The 21,772-nt window shown below is 39.4% G+C and overlaps 1 non-coding gene across 1 annotated transcript; it reads left to right on the top strand.

Moving 5' to 3' along the window:
- The first annotated feature begins 3,306 nt into the window (after positions 1-3,306).
- Positions 3,307-3,413, top strand: LOC128292472 (small nucleolar RNA R71). Its single transcript, XR_008282457.1, has one exon. It is a non-coding gene; the product is annotated as a small nucleolar RNA R71 (small nucleolar RNA).
- The last annotated feature ends 18,359 nt before the right edge of the window (positions 3,414-21,772 follow it).

The raw sequence follows: 21,772 nt of genomic DNA, 5'->3' as shown, positions 1-21,772 counted from the left end.
AAAGAAGCTAGACTCGAAAAGGAATCTGTACATATAGGGCATGACTTCTAATTATCTCTGGTTAATTTATAGTTAATTTCCAAAGTCCAGAAATCGCTCTGGCCCTGTTCCACGAAAACTTAAATATCTCTTAAAATACGACTCATATGATCGTTTCGTTTCTTCCATATGAAAGTAGATTCATCAAGGTTCGATTACATAATTTATTCACTATTTAATTCCATTTCCACTATTTTTAGTGATTTTCAAATCCACACCACTCTTCTTTGTCAAGATTCTGCTTTTAAGGTAAACTTTACCTATTTCATGGTTTTCCATGAATCAACTAGAATTTGTCATACAAAGCACCAAAATGATCATGATTAACCATTCCAATGGCTAATTGTTACCAAACATTTCCATACCTCTCAATGAACAACATACAAAACGATTATAATGCTATGCTCAAAGTGTATATAAGCCATTTTCGCATGGCTATCCAAATTTATACAAAACCAAAGGGTACATGACCAACAACAAAAAGGGTAGTCCTATACATGCCATTTTCAGAGTTCAACCAAAAGTGTACCAAAAGGGCTTTGATAGTGTGGACAACTTCGACTTCGACAATCCCGAGTCCGATAACTGATGAACCAAAATCTATAAAACAGAGAATCAAAGAAACGGAATAAGCATTTAATGCTTAGTAAGTTTTGAGCAATGAAATTAGGCACAATGGAAGTATAGCATTCATATGACTAAACGGATAATTTCATATACACACATTCTCAAAATCATACCTACTTCACATTACCAACCCTTATACTCATACATAAGAAATCAACTTAACCAAAAGCCGGAAGCTCATTAATCGACTGAGCGAATACTATTTAAAAGGAATCAATTAATCCAATGCATATACGAAACATACCTCATCGTTGGGATTTTTCGAGCATATTAATTGAAATTATTACAGCAAGATCGCTCATTCCCAAACCAAGTACCTTCGGGATTTAAGCGGATATAGCTACTCGCTCAAATGCCTTCGGGACTTAGCCCGGATATAGTAGCTCGCACCAATGCCTTCAGGACTTAGCCCGGATATAGTAACTCGCACAAATGCCTTCGGGACTTAGCCCGGATATAGTAACTCGCACAAATGCCTTCGGGACTTAGCCCGGAATTAGTCACTAGCACAAATGCCTTCGTTATCATCCAAATATTCATGCACATGTCAGTAAATCATGACACATCTTTATTTCATTTTCATAACTGGAATTCAAACACAAATCAATTATTAAGCATTCCCATTTTCGGCTCAATAGCCACATACAAACAACATGATTTGGTTTGCTTTGTGACATGATCTCTATGCACATACGGCTACCCATCATACGTATAGACTAATTAACTCAACATATAATTCAAGTAGAATCATTATATCACCATATATTTGTTATGATTATACATCATGACTTAATCAAATCGTAAACTAAGTTTCATTACTCGAAAACTTACCTCGGATGTTGTCGAACGATTTGGCGACTATTCGATCACTTTTTCCTTCCTTTATCGGATTTAGTTCCCTTTGCTCTTGAGCTTAATTTAACAAATAAATTGATTTAATCATTTGAACATCAAAAGAGAAACTCAAGGTACTTAACCCATATATACATTAGACATTAGAGTCACATATATATGAAATCATGAATCAACTCAACATATTAGCCCACACTCTCTTTTAGCCGATTATCTAAGCCAAGATAAAAGCATCAATATGCTTGCCTCTAACCGAATACATGCAACATCAATCTACCTCATGTGGCGAATATGCATGTCTATGTTGAGGCCGATTCTATACTTAATACATTCTACAAATATGGTTACTTGTATTGACTAAATACCATTTTGTTTCAAGTTCAAAACTCGCTAATACCCATATGTACACTAGCAACCAAATACTAACATTTGTACTTCACCTTAATAGCTAGCTTAGCAAACCTTAATTTAACATATAATTGTTCATAACACAATTAAAGCATCCTCTCCATTCCATCAATTCAAAACACATACATTAACCTAATATCAATTAACTAAGCACTTTAACAATTTTTTCTTTAACTACACACATTCGGCAATGACAAAGACAATTTAACAAACCTTAAATTCAACTTATAACAACATATACTCAATATTCAAAGCATTTAACATCACTTCATCATGCTTTTACATCATGGCCGAATGATCCTTTTAACCCATTTACCCTCACAAAGCATGAATTTCATTATCCAACTTACAAGCTTACAATCCCATGAATTTTAACCTCATAATATCTATCCAACTCTCACTCATTAGCTTCTATCATCAATCTCCAACAACACTAAATAAAAATATACTTCATGGGTCTAAGGTAGAACCAAGAAAGGAACTCATAAATATTAAGATGTAAGCAACTACCATTGTTCATCTAGATTTAGCATGAAACAACAACCATCACCCTTATTAATCTCCATAGCCAAAAACCTTACTCATTCCACACTCAAAATTTCAACATGGGTTACAAAAATAACTTGACATCTCACTCCATATCAACTAGAATTTCAAGAACTAGTATAAACTTTCTTACCTTAATATTGACCTAGGATAACTGAATGCTTCACTCCCTTCTTCCTCTTTTCATTTCGGCCAAGAAGAACCGATTTCTTCTTTTCTTTCTTCCTCAAGTCACGGCAATGGGGGGGGAACATGGATGAGACAACTTTGTTTTCATCACCCCTCCCTTTTCATTACTTTATTACTAACCTTTTATTTTATTCTTTCTCCCATAAAACACTAACACCAAATGTTTATAATAGACTTTAACTTATAGCATGGCCGGCCACCATCTTGTTCTTTGGTTAATCTGACATGCAAGTACAATTATTTTGCAACATGCATAAATAGGCCACTTTACATTTGCCTAGCACATTTCTAAATTTTCCCACATAAGTCCTATTTAATAAAATCCACTTACAATTAACAAAATTCCAATATGAAATTTTTATACATGCATACATACATATAATAAGCATCAACTATGACGGTTAGATATATATATATTTTTTTTTATGACTCGGTTTAGTGGTTCCGAAACCACTTTCCGACTAAGGTCACTTTAGGGCTGTCACAACTTGCCACTAATAGTTATTCAGTGACATCTCCTCTATAAATTCATAGGCATCTTCCGGTGTTTTATTGTTGATGGTTCTGCCAACAGCTGCGTCAATCATTTGTCTTGTCGAGGGATTCACACCATTGTAGAACGTTTGAACTTGCAGCCAAAGCGGTAACCCATGGTGAGGACACCTTCTCAGTAAGTCCTTGTATCTCTCCCATGCATCGTTATGTGTTTTTAAATCCATCTGCACAAAAGAAGAGATATCATTACGTAATTTAGCCATTTTAGCTGGCGAAAAATATTTTAGTAAAAATTTCTCAGTCATTTGTTCCCAAGTAGTGATAGACACTCGTGGTAACGAGTTCAACCTCTGTTTAGCTTTGTTTCTCAGTGAAAAGGGAAATAACAGAAGACGAATGGCATCATCAGAAATGCCATTGATTTTAAATGTATCGCAAAATTCAAGAAAATTTGCCAAGTGCGTGTTGGGATCCTCATCCTGCAAACCATCAAACTAAACAAACTGCCGTATCATCTGAATGGTGTTAGGTTTTAGTTCGAAATTATTCGCAGCAATAACAGGTCTAACTATACTAGACTCAGTTCCTGTTAAAGAAGGTTTAGCATAGTCATACATAGTACGTGGAGCAGGATGTTGATTAGCTGTAATTGCAGGAGGCAGTTGATCGCCTGGGTTTTTGGCCATCTCTTCGGTTGGGGTTTGAGTATCGTCTTCTCACTCATTCTCCGTATAGTGTAAACTACGCCTTATTTCTCTTTGATTTCTACGAACTGTGCGATCGATTTCTTCATCAAAAAGTAATGGTCCTGATAGGTTTCTTCTAGTCATAAACTATAAAAACCTGCCAAGAGAGAGAAAAAGTAAATTAATAAATAATAAAATAAAATAAAATTGCAAGAAAAATAAATGGCTAAAGTAATAAAAATTAGTGTTCCTAATATTTCAGGTCCCCGGCAATAACGCCAAAAACTTGATCGCGTGATTCGTAACAAGTAATAAATATTTATAATGAAGATCAAACCTAGACTAACTATTATCACGACGAAAAGGCAAGCGCACCTATCGAACAATAGTATAGTAACAGGAAGACCGGGATATTGTACCCAAGGGAACCAAAAGTACTAGTAATAACTATCTTTTTATTATCTAGCCTAAAAATAAAAGGTGTTTGTTTTAATTAACTAATTATTTAAACTAAGAACGCACAGAGAAAAGAATTGGGGAATTGCTCTTGGGAAAATCGATTGACTTGAGACAATACCTAAGGAAAAATCCACATAGACTTTACTTGTTATTTTGGCTCCAAATCGGACGATTTATTCATTCAACTTGTTCTGTAGAGAACCCTAAGTTATGTTATTATCCCTATTCAAGACTAATAACGTCTAATCCCTAGATTGAATAACCGAGACTTTTCTCTAATTAACACTCTAGGGTTGCATTAACTCGATCTATGGATCCCCTTATTAGGTTTCACCCTAATCCGGCAAAATCTTGTCACCCTATTTCTAGGCGCGCAATCAACTTCGCTTAATTATGGCAAATGTACTCTTAGACAGGGTCTATTCCTCCTCTAAATAAGGCGTGTCTTGAATCAAGATCTGGGATATCAAAACAAGAATTAAGAACACATAATTAAGAACAACTTAAATATTTATCATACAATTCGAAAATAATAACAAGATTCGTCTTAGGTTTCATTCCCCTCAGGTATTTAGGGGATTTAGTTCATAACTAAATAAGAAAACATCTCAGAAGAATAAAGAATACAAAACATAAAGAAAACCCAAAACTCCTGAAGGGGAATTCAGGAGAGATCTTCAGTCTTGATGATGAATCCGGCTTTTGAGATCGATCAATCGGCTTCCTTGGGGTAATTTATTACCCCTTTTCTCCATCTCCCTTTTTTTCCTCCTGTAGTGTGTATTTATAGGCTTTGGAATGCCTAGAAACCCTTCAAAGTGGCCTTGTCCGAATTGGACTTAACTTGGGCTCAGCAGGGACAAGCCCGTGTGATACGGTCATGTGACGTAATTGTCAGGCCGTGTTCGATCTGTTAAATTGCACACGGCCGTGTGGATCAATGGCCAGGCCATGTGAATCGTGAAAGCCTTGTTCGACTCCCTCGAAAGACATGGGCGTGTGAGCTAGTCTTGTGGCAAGGCTTAAGCCATGTCATCTTCTCGATTTGGTTTGTTTTGTCCCTTTTTGGCTTGTTTTTGTCTCCTTTTGACTCTTGGTGCTCTCCTGAGTACAAAACATGAAATTAAAGCATTAGGAGCATCGAATTCACCAATTCTAATGATAAATCATCTATAAAATGCATTAAACATGGAGTAAAAATATGTATAATTTACGGTTTATGATTCTAGACATAGAGGAGGATAGTAACGTGCCTTTAATTCTAGAGAGGCCCTTTTTATCAACTGGTACAACGATAACTGATGTTGGTACAGGTAAACTCACACTTCTTGTGGGTGATGAAACAATCACTCTTTAAGCTCGTAATTCAAGTAACACCTTAAAAATCGAGGGTGATTGCATAAATCATACTGCTAGTACTGATCATATGGTGAAACCTTCTGTGTAGAAAGCAGGTTCAAAAAGTGCACGTGAGCCATGTTCAAGCAACAACAAAGGACCTATCTATGAAGAACGAAGGCTACGAGTTGAGGAGCTAGATGAATGGTGGACGCATAAACCAAAACCATGCCTTGACGAGCTCAATATTCCACCAAATTAACTTAAGGTTGGAGACAAAGTACTACTAGATGCAGCAGATCCTCGTATTGCCACTTCTGAATCTAATGGAGAAATTCCTCTCACGGGACTCAATATTTTTCCATACGGTACAGTCTAGGTAATTCATCCTAAATTTGGCACTTTCAAGGTAAATAATACTCGTCTAAAACCTTATTTTGATAAAATTAATAGCAAGGATGAGGAGTGTAAACTCCTCGAACCACCATGACTATGCAAGATCGAAGTAAGTCGAGCTTAGACTATAAATAAGCGCTTCTTGGGAGGCAACCCGAGCACTAACAGTATTGATTTCTCTAAAATTTTAGTTTTTAACATCTAATCACTAACTCAGTCCTTGAAACACAGGTTTTCTAATCCACACGGCCAGGCACACAGGCATGCCTTAGGCCGTGCTCACACCATGGACGGAGACGTGGCTGTGCGATACGGTCGTGTGAAAATAGGGAAAAATTTTTCCCAACATGAGATGAGATAAGTTACCATGGTCATGTGACGTGGCCGTGGGCGAGCCTGTCAAAACAACACGAGCGTGAGACACGTCCGTGTCTCAAAATCATGGTTGAAACTGAGAATCCCACCACCTGTGCTCAAGACTGATAAAACAACACGGGCGTGCAACTATATACACGGACGTAGGAGAAGTGAACGAAGTAGCACATGGTTGTGTCACCATGCCCAAAGGACACGAGCGTGGGACGAATTTTAGACACATCTAAATTTAAAAATCACGAGAAACACGGGTTGAAATAAAGGCACACGGGCGTGCCTCACGGTCGTGTGCCCCAAAATCTATATAAACCCCTCATTATTCATCATCCCCTTCCCCAAAATCCCTAACCCTAGCCACTGCAACTCTTGCCCACGCCCTCCTTACCATGCTCGTGCGCCGTCCTAAGCTCTTCCGTCTTGCGTTTGTCTACTCTTTTCTCTCTATTCTCTTCAAATATTTTACTTATTTCATGATTTTATATTATTTTATTTGACTATTTTGGGTAAATACTTAGGTTATAATGATAGTAATACTTATGCTCTTTGTTAGAAATTTGTCATTTAAGTCAATGCATTATGCTACATTCATCCATTTTTCTTGTTTACATGGATTTCATGCTTACCCACACCATATTTCATATTATCAAACCCACGTGCATTCATTCTGTGACAGCCCAAAATTGACCCTAGTCGGGAAGTGGTTTCGGGACCGCTAAACCGAGTCACCAAAATGTTTGAACGTAATATTTATTGTCTAGAATATGTAATTATGAATGTGTGAAAATTTCAAGCTTGATTTAGTCGATTGCATGTGAATTCAGTTAGTAGGACTTGTGTGACACTTTTGAAAAGTGATAGGCTAATCTATAAGGACCTAATAGTGCATGTAGTCAAAAGGAGGACTTGCATTTCAAATTTCCCCCAAGTGCTAGTGGCGGCCATGACAAAGAGTGATGGGCAAAAACATGTCATAAAACATGTTGTGACAATGGTGTATGTAAGAAAAAATAAAATAATGAGCATGGGAATTGAATAAGGAAAGGAAGAAAAAAAAGAGAATGGTGTGAGTGTCCCCCCCCTTGCCGTGAGTTGAAGAAAAAGAAAAGAAAATTTTGTTCATCCTTTTTCCTTTCTTTGAGCTGAAAATTCTAAGGAAGAAGAAAGGAGTTCTTGCTCATGGTTGGTTTGGAAGAGGATTAGGAAGAGGTTTGGCCATCCTTGTATCTAGATTAAGGTATGTTTGATGTTGTGCCATGAGATTCATGCATGTTTTTAGTTGCTAGCTTTAGTTCTAATTAACCATGGCTCAAATCTTTGCTAAGTCATGGGGATGATATTCGGCCAAGGTGGATTTTGTGTTAATGTCATTGCATGCTAAATGTGAAGCTTGTTAATGATACTTGTGATGGTGGATTGATGACTCTTAAATCTTCTTTTTAGCATTTTTGAGTGAGGCATTAAGTTCCTTGCTAAACCGTGACCAAAATTGAAATGGTATGGGGTTGTAAGGCATTCGGCCATGGTAGGAAGTAAAAGAAAACTATGGTCGTTGTTCATGTTATTTGGATGAGAAATGGTAGTAAGGTGAAGTACAAATGCTAGTGTTTGATTTACTAGTGTATATGTGTGTATTAGCCTAGTTTTGAACTTGAAACAAAATGGTGTTTAGTTGATACAAGCGACCATACTTGTGGAATGTATCAAGTGTTGAAATCGGCCTCAACATAGATGTGTATGTTCGGCCACATGAATGAGTACATATGTTGATGTGTATGTTCGGCCTTAGGTAGCCTATTGATAGCTTTAGCTTGACTTAGAAAATTCGGCTAAGGGGGAATTATTAGCTAGTATGTTGAATTCGATTCGTGATTTCGTACACATGTGACTCTAATGTCTAATGGATATATGGGCTAAGTACCTTGAGCTTCTCTTTGATGTTTGAATGAATTGTATTGAATTGCTTGATGTAATTAAAAATGTGCATGACCATTGTGTATTCGAGCTAAAGGGTGGCCATATGACCATTTAAACTCCTTGTCATATTCGGCCATAAGCTAGCATAATGAGATTTTAATAAGTTAAATTTGTGTGAATTAGCTCAAGAGCTTAGAGGACCACAGTTGCATAAGGGGAAGGAAAAAGTGATCGAATAGCCGTCGAAATCGCTCGACCACGTCCGAGGTAAGTCTTCGAGTAATGATCCTACTTGAATTATATTGAAATGATTTGTCATGTTATGACGGATAGCCGAATGTGCGTAGGGACTACGTCATAAAGTCAATTGAAATCATGCTCTTTGTGTGTTGCTATTAAGCCGAAATTGGAAAGGTTTGATAAATGTTTTGTGTTTGAGCCTTAGTAACGAAAATGAAATATGGATGTGTTGTGATTATTGATATATGTCTGCGTGAGCAATTGAATGATACCCGGGCTAAGCCGCGAAGGCATTTATGCTAGTGATTATATCCGGGTTAAGACCCGAAGGCATTTGTGCTAGTTGCTATATCCGGGTTAAGACCAGAAGGCATTTGTGCGAGTTGTTATATCCGGGCTAAGACCCGAAGGCATTTGTGCGAGTTGCTATACCCGAGTTAAGACCCGAAGGCAATTGTGCTTGTGGTTATATCCGGCTAAATTCCGCAGAAACTTGGTTTGAAGGTGAGCGTTTTGTGCTGCAATAAATTCAACTAATACGCTCGAAAAACCCAAACGATAAGGTATGTTTGCATGTGCATCGGAAAAGTCGATTCGTTTGAAACGAAATTCGCTCAATCGACTAACGAACTTTCGGCTCTTAGATAGGTTGATACCTTGTGTGTGTATATGTTGATGAAGTGTGAAGTAAGTATGATTATGAGAATGTGTATTAATAAAGTGATTCATTTAGCTATGTGAATGTAATACTTTAGTCAAAGCTGATTTCATTACTTGAGACTTACTAAGCATTAAAATGCATACCCCGTTGCTTTGGCTCTCTGTTTTATAGATTTCGCTCGTTAGCTATCGGATTTGGGATCGTCGAAGTCGAAGTCATCCACACTATCAAAGCCCTTTTTGGTACTCTTTTAGTTGAACTCTGGATATGGCATGTGTAGGACTACCCTTTTTGCTGTTTTTCAAGTACGTTTTGTGATGTATGTGTGTACAGCCATGCGAAAATGGCTCGTAGAAGTGGAGTATGGCATTAGACCATTTGTGTTTATGTATATATATATATATGGTTTCATGATGTGACTATGGACTGGAATGGAAGTGTTGGACAATGATCAGCCCTTGGAATGGCTAAATATGATCATATGTGGACCTATGTATGACAAAACTCTAGTTGGTCCATGGAAACCACGAAATAGGTAAAGTTTACCTTGAAAACAGATGCTGACAGCAGCAGTGGTGTGGATGTGAAAAATCACTAAAAATAGTAGGAATGGAATTAAATAGTGAATAAATTATGTAAATGAGCCTTGATGAATCTACTTTCATATGGAAGAAACGAAACGGTCATATGAGTTGTATGTTAAGAGATATTTAGGTATTCGTGAAACAGGCCCAGAACGGTTTCTGGATTCCCTGTTCCGAGTTTGGAAATTCATTACAAATTAACCAGAGATAATTAGGAGTCATGCCATATATTTATAGATTCCTATTTGAGTATAGCTTCTATAGAAACAAACGGCATCAGTATTGAAGCCTTGTACAGGGAGATATTCAAGTTGTAACACACAAAGGTCAGTGTAGTCGACCCCTATAACATGGGAGACTTTAACTAATAAACTGTACTAATTGGCTCGACCAAAAATTCTAGAAAAAAATATATAGATGGATATATGAGTCTAGTTTCAGGGAAAAATTACGAAACTGATTTTCTAGTTTTGAAACTCAAGATATGATTTTTAAGGCGACAGTGATGCAGTAACCAGCTTGTCTGGAAATTTTTTTTTATGGACTGTGAAAACAATTAAGTCTGTGTGCACCTTGTGTTCGACTCCGGTAACGGACTCGGGTACGGGGTGTTACAATTTTATTGGTATCAGAGCTACGGTTTAGACGATTCTAGGACTACCGTAATGCGTTTGGGTCTAACTATACATGCCATTTTATGTGATTATTTGATAGTGTGGTGATTTCTGACATTTGCAAATGTGTTTATTTATAGTAATGGATCCCGATCCCGACCAAGCGGTAGCTGATGATCTTGAGAGTGTAGCGCCTGCTCCCGCACAAAGGACAGCGCCAGCGGACTCTCAACCTAATGCTAGTAATCCAAATGATGAAGCTAGACAAGCTTTCTATAGCGTGATGAATGATTGGTTCAACCAATACATTCGAACTAATACTACTGTTCCACAACCTCCATTCCCAACAAACACATTTCAAGACCTACAATGCCTCCGTGAATCGACCAAATAAGGTCGAATAAGCCCCAGCTGATGTAATCCGAAAACATGGAGCTACTGAATTTAAGGCTACGGATAGCGGCGATGCCGAGCAAGCTGAATTTTGGTTGGACAATACTATCCGGGTACTCGATGAGCTATCTTGTACACCCGATGAATGCCTAAAGTGTACTATCTCCTTGCTACGTGATTCTACCTACTATTGGTGGAGAACTCTGACTTCTGTTATGCCCCGAGAGCAAGTAACTTGGGAGTTTTTCCAAACCGAGTTTGGAAAAAGTATATCACCGAGAGATTTGTTGATCAAAATGGAAGGAATTTCTTGAGCTTAAGCAAGGTTCTATGTCGCCATTATACGATTCTGAAAAATTTGTTAGACTTAGTAGATACGCCGAAATGTATTTCGTCCGAGGCTATCATGTGTAAACGCTTCGAGGATGGACTGAATGAAGATATAAAAATGTTCGTTGGCATTCTTGAAATACGAGAGTTCGTAGTACTTGTCGAGCGAGCTTGTAAAGCCGAAGAGCTTAGAAAAGAAAAACAAAAAGTTGATGTGGGAACTGGAGTGTTTCATAAAAGATCCTCGGCAAAGTCTCTTCAACAGGCATCGAAGAAATTTCGTGATGATGTGGGCCGGTCTAGAAGCAATTCGGGCCTTTTTAGACGAGATCGTGATCGACCCCCTGTGGGTACAGGAGGCACTTCGGTCGCCAGTGTTGGGAATGAACGCCGAGATAGAACGGAGTGTCAGCATTGTGGCAAATGGCATTCTGGAAGTTGTAGATTCCATGACCGCTCCTGTTACAAGTGCGGATCAGTTGACCACTTCATTAAAGATTGCCCGAGGTTGCTTGAATGAATGTAAATCGAGTGGGAAACCGGCGCTACCATCGCCGAGGTAGACCGTCTAGAAACACGGGCAATCCTAGTGGCGGTCAGAGAGGATCTAGAGATGCTACAACCAGATCTGAGGCTCGTGCGCCTGCTAGAGCTTATGTTATACGTGCCCGCGAGGATGCTTCTTCGCCTAATGTTATTACCGATACTTTTACTCTCTTTGAGACTAATGTAATTGCTTTGATTGACCCTGGTTCCACTCATTCTTATATATGCGAAACCTTAGCATCCAGTAAGACTTTACCTATTAAGTCTACTGAGTTCGTAATTCGGGTGTCAAATCCCTTAGTTCGTTACGTGCTTGTCGACAAAGTGTGTAAAAAATGTCCCCTAGTGAATCGAGGTTCCTGTTTTCCGGCGGACTTGATGTTTTTGCCGTTTGATGAATTTGAGGTTATCCTCAGTTTAGATTGGTTGACCGTGCATGATGCGGTTGTGAATTGCAAAAGCAAGACTATTGATCTGAGGTGCGCAAATAACGAGATAATCCGAGTTGAGTCTACAGACTTAAAGGGGTTGCCAGCTGTAATATCAGCAATGTTGGCCCAGAAATATGTAAGGAAGGGGTGCGAAGCATACCTTGCGTATGTACTTGATGACAAGGAATTGGAAAAGAAACCCGAATCAGATCGGTGGTTTGTGAATACCGGATGTTTTTCCAAAAATTACCGGTTTGCCACTGCTCGGAGATAGAGTTTGGTATTGAGCTTGTACACGGACTACGCCGATTTCGATAGCTCCGTGATCGTATGGCACCAACCGAGTTAAAAGAGTTGAAAGCTCGATTGCAAGAATTGACGGATATAGGTTTCGCCGACCAAGTTTCTCACCTTGGGGTGCACTAGTATTGTTTGTGAAAAGAAGGACGGAACCATGAGGTTGTGCATTGACTATCGTCAACCGAATAAAGTGATGATAAAGAATAAATATCCGTTACAGCGTATTGATGATTTGTTTGATCAACTAAAGGGAGCCTCGGTGTTTTCAAAGATAGATTTGAGATCGGGTTACTACCGATTCTGGTTCGAGATTCGGATGTACCCAAACCGCTTTAAGCGAGGTACGGTCATTACGAATTTTTAGTGATGCCGTTTGGGCTCACTAATGCCCCTGCGGTATTTATGGATTTGATGAATCGGATCTTTAGACCGTATTTGGATCGGTTTGTAGTTGTGTTTATTGATGACATCTTGGTCTATTCAAGAGATGAAACCGATCATGCTGAACACCTGAGATTAGTATTGCAAATTTTATGGGATAAGCAATTATATGCTAAGTTCAGTAAGTGTGAGTCCTGGTTAAGAGAGGTTAGCTTCTTGGGTCATGTGGTATCTGCATCGGGTATTCGAGTCGACCCGAGCAAAATTTCAGCCATACTTAACTAGAAGCCTCAGAGAAATATTACCGAGGTTCGGAGCTTTTGGGACTTGCTTACACTACCGACGGTTTGTAAAAGGTTTCTCGATGATAGCCACACCCATGACGGCTACTTCAAAAGATGTTAAGTTTGAATGGACGGAAAAATGTCGAAAAAGTTTTGATCAACTGAAAACTTATTTGACTGGAAGCTCAATTTTAGTGCAAACGAATCGTGCAAAGAGTTTGTCATCTATAGTGACACCTCCCTACTTGGGTTGGGTTGCGTATTGATGCAAGAAGGTCGAGTTGTGGCCTATGCATCGAGACAATTAAAGCCACATGAGAAAAATTATCCGACCCATGATCTCGAACTAGCTGCCATCGTATTCGCTTTGAAAATATGGCGACACTACCTATTTGGGGAGAAGTGCCATGTATTTTCGGATCACAAAAGTCTCAAATATTTATGACTCAAAGAGACTTGAATCTGCGACAAAGATGTTCGCTCGAGTTGTTAAAAGATTATGAGCTTGTCATTGATTATCACCCGGGAAAGGCTAATGTGGTTGCGGACGCCTTAAGCCGGAAATCACTGTTTGCTTTACGAGTGATGAATGTACACTTGTCTATTCTACCCAACAATGTGTTAGTAGCCAAATTAAAGGCCAAACCATTATTGATTCATCAAATTCGTGAAGCTCAGAAAGTCGACGATGAGTTGGTTGCAAAACGGGCTGAGTGTGTTCTGAACAAGGAATCGGGGTTTCAAATTGATGATGATGATTGTTTGAGGTTCAAAAGTCGTCTGTGTGTTCCAAGGAATTCGGAACTCATTTCGATGATTCTGAACGAAGGCCATTGTAGCCGAATGTCAATTCACCCGGGGAGTACGAAGATGTACAATGATTTGAAACGTCGGTTTTGGTGGCATGGTATGAAACGAGACATCTCCGACTTTGTTTGAGATGTTTAATATGTCAACAAGTGAAAGCGGAACATCAAGTGCCTTGAGGTTACTTGACCGATCACGATACCCGAGTGGAAATGGGATCGAGTCACAATGGACTTTGTGTTGGACCGCCATTGTCGACAAGTAAGAAGGATGCGATTTGGGTTGTTGTTGATAGACCGACTAAGTCACTCACTTTATCCCGTGCATACGGATTTTCATTGGATAAACTAGCTGAATTGTACGTTTCTCAGTTGTGAGATTACACGGGTACCGATTTACATTGTGTCGGATAGAGATCCAAGATTCACCTCGCGATTTTGGAAGAAATTGCAAGAAGCTTTGGGTACCAAGTTGCATTTCAGACCGCCTTTCACCCCAAACCGATGGTCAATCTGGCGGATAATTCGGATACTTGAGGATATGTTGAGATGTTGCATCCTTGAGTTCGAGTGGTTCATGGGAACGGTATTTACCTTTGGTTGAATTCGCTTACAACAATAGTTTTCAGTCAAGTATTAAGATGGCACCTTACGAGGCTTTGTACAGTCGACAATGCCGTACACCATTGTTTTGGACCGAACTCAGTGAAAGTAAAATTTTCGGAGTGGACTTGATTAAAGATGCTGAACAGAAAGTAAAAGTAATCCGTGAAAGTCTAAAGACAGCCGCAGATCGTCAGAAATCGTACGCGGATTTGAAACGAAAAGACATTGAGTATCAGGTGGGAGATAAAGTGTTTCTTAAAGTTTCGCCTTGGAAAAAGATACTCAGATTTGGCCGTAAAGGCAAATTGAGTCCGAGGTTCATCGGGCCATATGAAGTATCCAAACGAGTCGGTTCAGTTGCATATCGATTGATTTTGCCTCCTGAACTTGAGAAGATTCATGACGTCTTTCATGTTTCGATGCTTCGACGCTATAGATCTGATCCATCGCACATAATTAGTTCATCAGAGGTCGAAATTCAAGCCGATATGAGTTATGAAGAAGAACCGATTCGTATCCTAGCTCGTGAAGTGAAGGAGTTGCGAAACAAAAGGGTTCCGTTAGTAAAAGTGTTATGGCTCAAACACGGGATGGAAGAAGCTACTTGGGAACCCGAGAACTCTATGAAAGAGCGTTACCCAAACCTATTTACCGGTAAGATTTTCGGGGACGAAAATTTCTTGTGTGGGGGAAAGTTGTGACAGCCCAAAATTGACCCTAGTCGGGAAGTGGTTTCGAGACCGCTAAACCGAGTCAGCGAATGTTTGAACGTAATATTTATTGTCTAGAATATGTAATTATGAATGTGTGAAAATTTCAAGCTTTGATTTAGTCGATTGCATGTGAATTCAGTTAGTAGGACTTGTGTGACACTTTTGAAAAGTGATAGGCTAATCTATAAGGACCTAATAGTGCATGTAGTCAAAAGGGAGAACTTGCATGTCAAATTCCCACCCCCCCAAGTGTTAGTGGCCGGCCATGACAAAGAGTGATGGGCAAAAACATGTCATAAAACATGTTGTGACAATGGTGTATGTAAGAAAAAAATAAAATAATGAGCATGGGAATTGAATAATGAAAGGTAAGAAAAAAAAAGAGAATGGTGTGAGTGTCCCCCCCCTTGCCGTGAGTTAAAGAAAAAGAAAAGAAAATTTTGTTCATCCTTTTTCCTTTCTTTGAGCTGAAAATTCTAAGGAAGAAGAAAGGAGTTCTTGCTCATGGTTGGTTTGGAAGAGGATTAGGAAGAGGTTTGGCCATCCTTGTATCTAGATTAAGGTATGTTTGATGTTGTGCCATGAGATTCATGCATGTTTTTAGTTGCTAGCTTTAGTTCTAATTAACCATGGTTCAAATCTTTGCTAAGTCATGGGGATGATATTCGGCCAAGGTGGATTTTGTGTTAATGTCATTGCATGCTAAATGTGAAGCTTGTTAATGATACTTGTGATGGTGGATTGATGACTCTTAAATCTTCTTTTTAGCATCTTTGAGTGAGGCATTAAGTTCCTTGCTAAACCGTGACCAAAATTGAAATGGTATGGGGTTGTAAGGCATTCGGCCATGGTAGGAAGTAAAAGAAAACTATGGTCGTTGTTCATGTTATTTGGATGAGAAATGGTAGTAAGGTGAAGTACAAATGCTAGTGATTGATTTACTAGTGTATATGTGCGTATTAGCCTAGTTTTGAACTTGAAACAAAATGGTGTTTAGTTGATACAAGCGACCATACTTGTGGAATGTATCAAGTGTTGAAATCGGCCTCAACATAGATGTGTATGTTCGGCCACATGAATGAGTACATATGTTGATGTGTATGTTCGGCCTTAGGTAGCCTATTGATGGCTTTAGCTTGACTTAGAAAATTCGGCTAAGGGGGAATTATTAGCTAGTATGTTGAATTCGATTCGTGATTTCGTACACATGTGACTCTAATGTCTAATGGATATATGGGCTAAGTACCTTGAGCTTCTCTTTGATGTTTGAATGAATTGTATTGAATTGCTTGATGTAATTAAAAATGTGCATGACCATTGTGTATTCGAGCTAAAGGGTGGCCATATGACCATTTAAACTCCTTGTCATATTCGGCCATAAGCTAGCATAATGAGATTTTAATTGTGACACCCCTAATGTGACCCTAGTCGGAGAGTGGTTTCGGGACCACGAAACCGAGTCACAAGAATAATTAGGTGTTATATTCCGTGCTTATTGTATGTGGAATTTGTATGCGTAAATATTTCGTGTCTCGATTTTTATTAATTAGGTGCAAATTTATAAGAAAGGACCCATGTGCTAGGACTTGAAAATGTGATAGGTGTATTTTTAAGTGGCCTAATAATGCATGAAGTGAAATAAATGGAGTTGCATGTCAATTATCCTGTTCCCTAAGGTGGATGGCCGGCCATGACAAATTATGGGCAAGGGAAACATGTTCCCAACATGTTTTACTAATGGATGATGTTAGAAATAATAAACAACTAAGCATGGGTGAGAAAAGAATGAAAAAAAATGTGTGTGAGAGAGTAGCATCCCCCCATTGCCGTGTGCAACCAAGAAGAGAAAACAAAAAATTTGTTCATGCTTGCTCTCTCCTTTTGGCCGAAAATACTAAGAGGAAGAAGGATTTTGCTTCATTTCCTTTGTTTAGAAGAGATCTAGAAGGAGATTTGGCTAAATTTGCATCAAGATTAAGGTATGTATGAGGTTGTGTTGGGAGTTTCATGCATGTTTTGGTTGCTAACTTGATGTGCATGTTAGCCATGGCTCAAATCTTTGTTATGCCATGGAAATGGTATTTGGCCAAAGTTGTTATGGTGATAAAGCCATTGCATGCTAAGTGTGAAGCTTGATGATGATGCATGCAATGATGGATTGTCTACTCTTGAGTAAGATTTTGAGTTTTCTTTTGTTTTATCATGATTGAAGTTGAAAAGGAGCATGATTGTCATATTCGCCATGATGCATTCATGAGCATGGTTCATGCTTCTTGCATGTTAGTTAAAATTTGTGTTTTGGATGGCTATGGACACCTTGAAATTCGCCATGCTCATATATGTATATATATGTTTGCACATGATGTTTTGGTTATGAAGGAAGTGATGAATAAGTTTGTTTAAAGAAGAAGATGTTGAAGAATAATTGTGAAATTGCAAGCACAATTGACTAGCACACATATAAGTGCTTGATGCTATATTATAAGTTTTGAGCCACAATATGCAAAGCATTAACTAGTAAAATGCATGCTGTTTTTGTGAGGTATTAAGTGCATAATTGGCCTCAACATGTACATGAATATTCGGCCTTGGGTAGCCTATTGAAGGCCTTAGCATTTCCTTGATGCTCGAATAAATTGTATTGAATTGCTTGATGTAGTATAAAATGTGCATGACCATTGTGTATTCAAGCTAAAGGGTGGCCATATGACCATTTAAACTCCTTGTCATATTCGCCATAAGCTAGCACAATGAGGTTTTAATAAATTGAATTTGTTTGAATTAGCTCAAGAGCTTAGAGGGCCACAATTGGACAAGGGAAGGAGAAAGTGATCGAATAGCCGAAAAAGCCGTTCGACAACATCCGAGGTAAGTCCTCAAGAAGTGACCCTACTTGAATTATGTGAAACAAAGTATGGATGTGTATTGATTATTGATTATGTGTGTATGAGCATTTGAATTCTACCCGCTAAGTCCCAAGGCGAATATGCTTGTGATTATATTTGCGTTTGAGCCTTAGTAACGAAAATGAAATATGTATGTCCAATGATTATTGATGTATGTGTACATGAGAAATTGAATGATATCGGGCTAAGCCCAAGACAATTATGCTGAAATTATATCCGGGTTAAGACCAAGGCAATTGTGCAAGTGGCTATATCCGGCTAAGACCAAGGCATTCGTATGCGAGTCATTCTATCCGGCTAAGACCAAGGCATTTGTGCACATGGTTATATCCGGTTATATTCAAGAATCTTGGGCTGGAGGTGAGTGTTGGTTGCTGTAATAAATTCAATTAGTACACCGAAAAGCCCAAAGAATAAGGTACGTTTATATGTGCATTGGAAAGTCGACACGTTTGAGCAACATTCTCTCAATCGACTAATGAATTTCAGTTATTGACTTGATTGATACTTTGTGAAAGTATATAATGATGAAGTGTGAAGTAAGAATGTGTATTAATGAAATGATGCATTTGGCTATGTGAATGTATTGCTGTAATTAGAGTTGATTATATTCCTTGAGACTTACTAAGCATAAAAATGCTTACCCGTTACTTTGGCTCTCTGTTTTATAGATTTCGCTCGATAGCAATCGGATTCGGGATCAATAAAGTCAAGTCATCCACACTATCAACGCCTCTATTTTGGTATAAATTTTGTTTGAACTTTGAAATGGCATGTATAGGACTACCCTTGTTGGTTTAAAATGTGGTGATGTATATGTGTACGGCCATGCAAAACGGCTCGTAAAAGTGCGAATGAACTTAGACTATTTGCGGTTTGTATATATATATATGGTGTCATGATGTGACTATGAATTGGAAATGGGAATGTTGGTCACATGATCAGCCATTGGCATGGTTAAAATGATCATATGTGGACCTATGTATGGCAAGACTAGTTGGTTCATGGAGACTACAAAATAGGTAAGACCTACCTTAAAACAGATGCTGCCAGCTGCAGTAACGTGAATGTGAAAAATCACCAAAATTTGTAGTAATGGTATTAAATAGTGAATCAGCTATGTAAATGAACCTTGATGAGTCTATTTTCATATGGAAGAAACGAAATGGTCATAGGAGTTACTTGTTAAGAGATATTAAAGCTATTGTGAGACAGGGCCAGAATGGTTTCCGGGTCCCCTATTGCAACTTTAAAAATTTACTATAAATTATCCAGAAAGAATTAGGAGTCATGCCTTATATGTGCAGATTCTATTTTTCGTCTAGTTTCATTAGAAACAAACGGCACCAGTATTAAAGCCCTGTACAGAGAGATATACAAGTTGTAATGCGCGAAGGTCAGAGCAGTCGATCCCTGTAACAGGGGTGACTTTAACTAATAAACTGTACCAATTGGCCCGACCAAAAATTCTAGAAATAAATCCATGGATGGATATATGAGTCTAAATTCAGGTAAAATTTACGAAACCAGTTTCCGAGTTTTGAAACTCGAGATATGATTTTTAAGGCGACAGTGATGCAGTTTGCCAGCCCGACTGGAAATGTCAAATTGGTGGGCAAAATATGTGGACTTGACTTGTTAACCCCTCGTGTCCGACACCGGTGATGGTCTCGGGATCGGGGTGTTACAATTTTATTGGTATCAGAGCCACGGTTTAGTCGATTCTAGGACTACCGTGATGTGTTTGGGGCCTAGCTATACATGCCATTAAATGATGAATCGATAGTGTGGTGATTTCTGACAATTTGACTTTGTGTTTGTTTATAGCAATGGATCCCGATCCCAACCGAGCGATAGCTGATGATGTGGAGAGTGTGGCGCTTGCTCGCGCAAGGGGACAGCGCCGGCGGACTCTCAACCTATGGCCAACAATCCGAATGACGAGGCTAGGCAAGCCTTTTATAGTGTGATGAACGAATGGTTTAATCAATACATTCGAACTAACACTACTGTTCCACAACCTCCATTCCCGACAAATGCAACCCCGCACCTACAATACCTCCGTGACTGACCAAATAAGGTTAAGTAAGCCCCGATCGATAGGATTGAAAACATGGGGCCACTGAATTTAAGGCTACGGATGATGATGATGCCGAAGCGAGCTGAATTTTCGTTGGATAACACTATCCGGTGCTCGATGAGCTATCCTGTACACCGATGAGTGCTTAAAGTGTACCATCTCCTTGCTACGTGAGTCCGCCTACTATTGGTGGAGTACTCTAACTTCGTGGTGCCTAGAGAGCAAGTGACTTGGGAATTCTTTCAAACCGAGTTCAAAAAGTATATCGATCGAGATTCATCGACCAAAAGCGGAGGAATTTCTTGATCTTAAGCAAGGTTCTATGTCCGTTACCGACTACGAGCGAAAGTTTGTGAGGCTTAGCCAGACGCTGTGAGAATGCATTTCGTCCGCTATTATGTAAACGCTTGAGGATGGGCTGAATGATGATATAAGGATGTTTGTTGGCATTCTCGAGATACGAGAGTTCGTAGTACTTGTTGAGCGAGCTTGTAAAGTCAAGAGCTTAGAAAGGAGAAACAAAAAGTGATGTGGGAACCGGAGAATTCGAAGAGGTCCTCGGAAAGTCTCTTCAACAAGCATCGAAGAGATTTCGAGATGATGTGAGCCGGTCTAGAGGCGTTTGGGCTTTTCTAGACGAGGACGCGATCGACCCCTGTGACCACACGAGTCACTTCGATCGCTAGTGGTGGAAATGATCGCCGAGAGAGGCGGAGTGTCCACATTGTGGCAAATGGCATTCGGGAGCTGTTGGTTTCGTGATCGCTCCTGCTATAAGTGTGGATCGGCCGACCACTTTATGAAGGATTGCCCGAGGATGCTTGAGCAGAATGTGAGTCGAGTGGAAACCGGGTGCTACCACTTGCTCGAGGTAGGCCACCTAGAAATATGGGCAATGTCGTGGCGCATGAGAGGACCTAGAGATGCTACCATCGATCCGAGGCTCGTGCTCTGCTAGGACTTATGCCATCGCGCCGCGAGGATGCTGCCTCTCGGATGTCATTACTGGTACTTTCACTCTTTTCAATACAAATGTGATTGCTTTGATTGACCTGGTTCTACTCATTCGTATATATGTGAAACCTTAGCATCCAAGAAGACTTTGCCTATCGAGTCTCTTGAGTTTGTAATTCGGTGTCAAACCCTTGGGTCATTACGTGCTTGTCAACAAAATGTGCAAGAAAAGTCCCCTAGTGTTCCGAGGTTCTTGTTTTCCGCGGACTTGATGCTTTTGCCGTTCGATGAGTTCGACGTTATTCTTGGTTTGGATTGGTTGACAATGCACGATGCGGTTGTAAATTGCAAGAGCAAGACTATCGATTTGAGGAGCGCGAATAACAAGATAATTCGGGTTGAGTCTACGGACTTAAAGGGTTGCCACCGTAATATCGCCGATGTTGGCCCGAAATATGTAAGAAAAGGGTGCGGCGTACCTTGCGTCGTGCTTTCGATGACAAGGAATCGAAAAGAAACCCGAATCTGTGCCCGTGGTTTGTGAATACCGGATGTTTTCCCAAGAATTGCGGGTTTACCACATGCTCGGAAGTAGAATTTGGCATCGAATTGGTACCGG

The sequence above is a fragment of the Gossypium arboreum genome, chromosome 4 (genome assembly GCF_025698485.1).
Source record: "Gossypium arboreum isolate Shixiya-1 chromosome 4, ASM2569848v2, whole genome shotgun sequence".
In the NCBI taxonomy this organism is placed as follows: Eukaryota; Viridiplantae; Streptophyta; class Magnoliopsida; order Malvales; family Malvaceae; genus Gossypium; species Gossypium arboreum.
Note: the sequence above shows the minus strand (reverse complement) of the source record. Positions and strands in the feature narration are given on the sequence as shown.